The following is a 7,366-nucleotide window of genomic DNA, read 5'->3' as shown; positions in this document are numbered from 1 at the left end:
ATATATATGTATATATACATACACACATATATATATGTGTATATATATATATATACACACACACAACACACACACACACACGTGTATAAAGATAGAACATGTTGAGTCCACTTTTATTGTTTATATGTTTTCAAAGCTGACAACTTCTTTTTAAGCTCTTACAATTTAATTAAATTATATTTATTTGTAAGGAAATACATTCAGAACTTTTAGATTCAAGTATATTTGACATCAAAGCAATCCTTATTTTTTAATCAAATACATCATTCTGATTGTATTAAGATGTTCTTTACCTCTGTATCTTTGCTTCGCATTATAAACATTTTACTTGTTTACTAAAGGTGCCTAAGAAACATTTTATACTCTTTAGTAGAAGATATGGTCACAGAGTAAGAGATTTTGTCTTTTAAGTCTTAATCTTGTTTGTCTTATAAACATGAAGAAATGAGGCTCTAGTTCATGAAGAAACTAGAGTATTTCAAATTTTTCTTTCCCAGTGATCAACACCTTAAGTTAATACATGCATCAATAATAAAAAACTTATGTAAAATATGTCCAAGGATCTGTAATCCCAGCAATTGCCAGGTGAAAGTAAGTAGATCAGCTAGCCTCTCAACACTCTTTATGTTTGCAATCAACTTGATTCACAAGTCCCAGTACCAACTGAATGAAATACAAATGAATAAACAAAACATAAAAATCATAGTCAAAAGTTGAATGGGGTAAAATTATGTAAACAAATAAAATTATACAAATAAAATTAGTTTTGGATTTGTATGCAAAAAATGCTTGTGGATAATAGAGCATGTGAAAGACCAGAGTATGTAGTTGTGAATGCACTTGAGAATTCTTAGGAAGTGAACATATGCCAACAGTGAGACCAGACTGCCAAGTTGACACAAACTATGACTTCATTATTAGTAATAATTGGCAAGCATTGGCAGTCTCTCTTTGTTTGCAGTCTGCTGTCAGACCATATATGAAACTCAGTTTAATGGGCAAATGGAAACTGATGCATGCTCAGAGGAAGTGTTCAGTACCTTCAGAGCTTGTGCAGTGAAGTCCAAGAATAAATGAAGAAAATAGGAAGGTTTACCATGAAAAATGAGGGGATTTCAGGGGCAAAAGTTTCATTCTATGAATAGCAGCTCTAAAAGCAATATGTGAAAGGCCATCTATTGTAAAAAATTAAAATGATATGAGAATTAAAACTAACATGATACATAATAGAATCTAAAAAGGAAGTTCCTATTATGAAACTCTCTCTGATATATAAACACCTTGAATTTTTTCCTGAAAAGTACCATATTTTTTCCATTCCCAAATTTTGATCCTCTGTTTAAAAGATGGTTTGTTTTATTATATATATTTTATAATTAATTTACTTTATGTTTATGATGTTTTACCTGTTGGATCCTTTGGAATTGGGGTTACAGAAAGTTGGGAACCACCATGTGTGTGCTGATAATTGAATTGAGTCTTCTATAGGAACAGCAAGCATAATTAAACCACTGACCCATCTCTTCAGGTCCAAAAGGTGATTACTGAAGCATATCCATGTTATTCTAGATCAACTGATGTTTTATAGTAGACCTAAAGATATTCTTCTCAAGAAATGTTATGTCTGCAGTTTTCCCTACTTGTAATGGATTATATTAGTATCATCCATGAATTCTGTCAGAATCACCAGTATTCCTGTATCATATACAAAAGGCTTTCTTATTCAATGAAAACAAACAGTAAAGAATATCCACAGTCTTTTATTAAATATATGTCTTTATATATTTTTAATTTAACTGCAGGACCAAAGCCCTGTGTTTAGGATTTCACAGTTAGCTCGGTAAGTCCATGATCTGAAGGGAGATGTTATTATCATACGTGATATGCATAATTCTGATCCAGGAGGTAATACAATCATCTCTTGCCGGGCGTTGGTGGCGCACACCTTTAATCCCAGCACTTGGGAGGCAGAGGCAGGCGGATTTCTGAGTTCGAGGCCAGCCTGGTCTACAGAGTGAGTTCCAGGACAGCCAGGACTACACAGAGAAACCCTGTCTCGAAAAAAAAATACAATCATCTCTTAAGGCTGTAGGGAAATGAACCCATTCTTTCCTCCTACAAGACATGAGTAGACATGGAAGAACAGAAAAGACCAGAGAAATTACCATGGAAGCATGTTTTGTTTATTAGTTGTTTTTCTGTCTGTTTGTTTTAAGTATCAGCATTTGGAATATAAACAACACAAACCAAGGTTACTTGGCATCATCAGAACCCAATACTCCCACCATAGCACATCCTAAACACACCATCACACCTGAAAAGCAAGATTCATATATAAAATCACTTCTCATGATGATGGCACAGGACTTTAAGAAAGACATAAATAGCACCCTTAAAGAGATACAGGAGAACACAGGTAAACAGCTAGAAGCCCTTCAAGAGGAAACGCAAAAATCCCTTAAAGAACTACAGGAAAACACAATCAAACAAGTGATGGAAATGAGTAAAACCATCCAGAATCTAAAAATGAAAATAGAAACAATAAAGACATCAGAAATAGAGACAACCCTGGAGAGAAAAAACCTAGGAAAGAAATCAGGAGGCATAGATACAAGCATCACCAACAGAATACAAGAGATAGAAGACAGAATCTCAGGGGCAGAAGACACCATAGAAAACATTGACCCAACAGTCAAAGAAAATGCAAAAAGGAAAAAGCTCCTAACCCAGAACATCCAGGAAATCCAGGATGCAATGAGAAGACCAAACCTAAGGAAAATAGGTATAGAAGAGAGTGAAGACTCCCAAAGTAATGGGCCAGTAAATATCTTCAACAAAATTATAGAAGAAAACTTCCCTAACCTAAAGAAAGTGATGCCCATGAACATATAAGAAGTCTACAGAACTCCAAATAGACTGGACCAGAAAAGAAATTCCTCCCATCACATAATGATAAAAACACCAAATGCACTAAACAAAGAAAGGATTTTAAAAGTAGTAAGGGAAAAAGGTCAAGTAACATATAAAGGCAGGCCTATCAGAATTATACCACACTTCTCAACAGAGACTATGAAAGCTAGGAGATCCTGGGCAGATGTCATACAGACCCTACAAGAACACAAATGCCAGCCCAGGCTACTATGCCCAGAAAAACTCTCAATTACCATTGATGGAGAAAACAAGATATTCAATGACAAAAACAAATTTATACAATATCTTTTCACAAATCCTGCCCTACAAAGGATAATAGATGAAAAACATCAACATAAGGAGCAAAACTACACCCTAGAAGAAGCAAGAAGGTAATCTTTCAACAAATCCACACAAACTTAATTCCACCTCTTACAACAAAACCAACAGGAAGTAACAATTACTTTTTCTTAATATCTTAATGTGAAAATTAGTATTACCAACATATCCTAATCAATTGAAACCCAAAATTATGAGGAGTTAGAAATTTGTTGATTATCATCCAATTGGTCTCTCTAATTTGGTAATTGGAGAAATAGGTCCAATATTGTACAATCCATATACACTTACAGCTTGTTTATTCGTGACAGTGTCTTATTGTGTATAACATAATGGTCTTGAAATGTTGCTTCTCCTATCTCAGCCTATTAGTAGTATTGTTTATTTCATATTTTTACACTATACTATGGTTTTCAGAACAGCTTACATATTTCAAAACTATTTATATATCCAAAAGAAACATAGACAAATAAATTGGGAGGAGGTTTGTAAGAGAACAACAAAGAGTGAGACTGAATGCTTTGCTTGACATTTGTAACTCTTGTATCAAGTTTGAAGAAGAGGACTTTATAAAGTTAGTCTTTCTCTGTGATGAATGCTTTCCCAAATTATCACAGCCAATGAACTAGATTCTTACCCTCACCTAATGTCTGTGATAGACCATCTTAATACACACACCATTTTTTAAATTAATGTAATCTGTTCTCTGTGGGCTGAGAATAAAATCAGTCACTCAAGTCAAATAGCTTTGACCATAGCAGGAAGTCTGTATCCAAAAATTGTGCCTTCAATTCATTCCTTGGCTCAGCAGAACTGTCAACACTCAGCTTAGCTACAATGGAGGTAAAATCATTTATTTGGTGATGTGAGGGTCATTGAAGTACAACCTTAGTACAATGAACTCCAATGTCTAAAAATTGTTCCAATTTTGGGCTTGTACCACAGTAAGAGCAAAGATTTTAAGCTCTACTAAATATAAAACAAACAAACAAACAAAAAGAGTATTTATGTTTATTTAAGAATATACTAGTAGTGATTATTTTGAAATATACAGTTAATGTTTGGAGTTATTTAAAATTTTTTTTAAAGATTTATTTATTTATTATATGTAAGTACACTGTAGCTTTCTTCAAACACACCAGAAGAGGTAATCGAATCTCGTTACAGATGGTTGTGAGCCACCATGTGGTTGCTGGGATTTGAACTCAGGACCTTTGGAAGAGCAGTCAGTGCTCTTAACTACTGAGCCATCTCTCCAGCAATATTTAAAATTTATATTGAGAAAAATGTATGTATTTTCAGTATTGCCATAGACAAGCATCTACATAAGACTTAAATTGATTGCTGTTTTATATCAAACAACTTTTATAATACTCATTTTTGTTGTTATAATATTTTATACATTTTAAAGAATATGACAAAAAATATTGTGTTATTGAAGGAGGGGGTCTCTGGGAGGAGTTGGGATACAAAAGGGAAACAAGAATGTGATTTAATTTCATTTACTTTTTTTTTTTTTTTTTTTGGTTTTTCGTGGCAGGGTTTCTCTGTGTAGCCCTGGCTGTCCTGGAACTCACTCTGTAGACCAGGCTGGCCTCGAACTCAGAAATCTGCCTGCCTCTGCCTCCCAAGTGCTAGGATTAAAGGCGTGTTCCACCACCGCCCAGCTAATTTTATTTACCTAAAATATGTTTTTAAATGTAAACAAATTCAGATAAATTGAAATCTTGTAACTTTTCTCATCATAATGCAATAAAACTTAAAAAAAAAAAAAGACTTATGCACGGAGAGCCAGGGCTAGGAGGGAGGGGCAAAAAAGAAGAGGAAGAGGAAGAAAACTTCATTTTAGTGTCTATGGTCAGATATAAATCAAGCATAGGTATTAATTAACTAACTCTGAAATTATAGGACACAGTATTTTATTGCCTCTGTGTTTCACAGGAATAAACTTTTTATGTTACAGCAGTTCTACCATTTCAAAAAATGTTTTTTGTTTATTTTCATGACAACTTAAGCATATATATTCTCGGTTTTGTTATTAAATGAGAGTACATGTTGTGAGATTAATTTATGTACATTAAGACAATGCTTCCTTTTCCTTACTTTCCTGAACATGCTCTCAAAAATCACATTTTCAGATGCCCCTGAGAAAACATTAGTGTTCTATCATATACTACTCTGACTTGTATCATATCACAATAGCAGTAATCTAAAGTTCCTAAGTGAAACAGATATTGAACCTGAAATTTTTGACAGGGTAAATACAGGGCTGTCATCTCAAATGTGTAGCACTATGGGTTCAGCAAAGTATCCAGGCTGTGGAACTCCATTCAGTCACACACACAGCCAATGTCTCACAACACTAAGGGGTGGGAGGCCTATTGATTTTTACTTAACAACACTACTGAAAGCCTGCATTTCATTCCCAGCTTGGATTAATGCTATCTCTTACGGTGCTTAGTACTTTCATTGGTCAGAAATGGAATTAATTCTCTTCAGTAATTATGAAGTAAGGAAATAAATTTGCACATAACAGCATTCTAAAAGAGAGAAATGATTGTGACTTGTGCAGTGAGATGCTCCCAATCATTACTGCACCAGAGACCTTGCTAGACAAAACTTGCAATATTTTAAAGCCTGTATTGACTGCCTTTTGTCTACCTTCTCTTTGATTTGCTTCTCCATCTACACTCTTACTTGGGTAGGCTTTGTTATTTGAAAGCATGTTTTATAGGGATGTATCTTCTTGCCTGGTTATAAATTCTTTAAGTAATTAAGTTCTAAACCCTTAGCCTAATAAATGCTACTGGTAAATGTGTGTGTTGAATGAATTGTTCAAAATAATGGGTTAATAATATACACTTGTCAAGTTGACTGGATTTAGATGACTCTGTCAGTCTGATTCAAGGACTACACTAAACATGTGAAGCACCATCTTGATGGCTGGAATACAGACAATAATGATAGAAAGGAGGAAGCTAACTGGGGACTGATATTCTTGACTTTCTTGGTCCAACATTTTATTGAATTGAGGAGGTGAACAAGAAAAGGTGAGAATTCCTGTTCTACTGTTCCTCCTTGACATGATAAATTGTACCCCTTCAAGCTTTAAGCAAAAGAAACCTTCCCTTTTAAACTAGTTTTAACATTATTATGTCAAAGCAATTAAAGAGAAATATTAACTATTTAGGAGCAAATGTTACAGGCACTTGCTGGACATGTTCTTTTGATGTTTTGTTTTGGTTTAGATTGATAGTTTTTCCTTTGAAACTGGACTATACTGACTTACTACCATAGAAACGATATTCCTATTGACAAAGTACAGATTTATAAAATAGTATAATGACTATGGTAGAACATTGTATCACATACCAGAAAATTTACATATCCATGTACTCACAGTGTCAATAGCAGGCTACTGGAAGGAATATCTGAAAGTGTCAATAGAATTTTCTTCTAGCAGGAGGATACTCAGCTTAACTTTCTACTTGTGGATAACCTAGTGATTGTCTAAGATGCCAACTATGATTGTCTTCTGTCATGCCCAGGTAGCTGAAGGTACTCATGTTTTCATTAATTGATGTGATACATGAGATTACTCTATTATTGCTAATAAATATGGATGCCATTAGTCATTTTAGTCTTGCCTGAGTGTATGGGAATTGAGGGCAGAGGCTGGAGTAGGTGGGTGGATGGAAGAACACCCTCATAGAAGCAGGGGAGGGAGTTTGGGATAGGGGTTTTCTAGGAGGGGGGAAAGTGGGAAACAGGATAACAGTTGCAATATAAATGAAGAAAATATCCAATGAAAAATAATAATGTAATCAAATTTAAAGTTTACAGAAGTGTTCCAGATAAAATGTGTCATTTATCCATTTATTACCAGCAATGTAAGTTGATTTTATTGATTGTAAAATGTCTCATACATACACAACCACACCAACCCACCAACCCACCCACACATACATCTATCAACTATTTATATATATATATATATGTGTGTGTGTGTGTGTGTGTGTGCTTTTGTGTGTATGTGTGTGTGTATGTGTGTGTGTGTGTGTGTGTGTAATGGGAGGGAGAAAAATATATCTATCCTCATTGAGAAGTTGAAATCTGT

Source organism: Mastomys coucha, unplaced genomic scaffold, assembly GCF_008632895.1.
Source record: "Mastomys coucha isolate ucsf_1 unplaced genomic scaffold, UCSF_Mcou_1 pScaffold12, whole genome shotgun sequence".
NCBI classification, from domain to species: domain Eukaryota; kingdom Metazoa; phylum Chordata; class Mammalia; order Rodentia; family Muridae; genus Mastomys; species Mastomys coucha.
The sequence above is the reverse complement of the archived record's forward strand: the minus strand, read 5'-3'. Positions refer to the sequence as shown.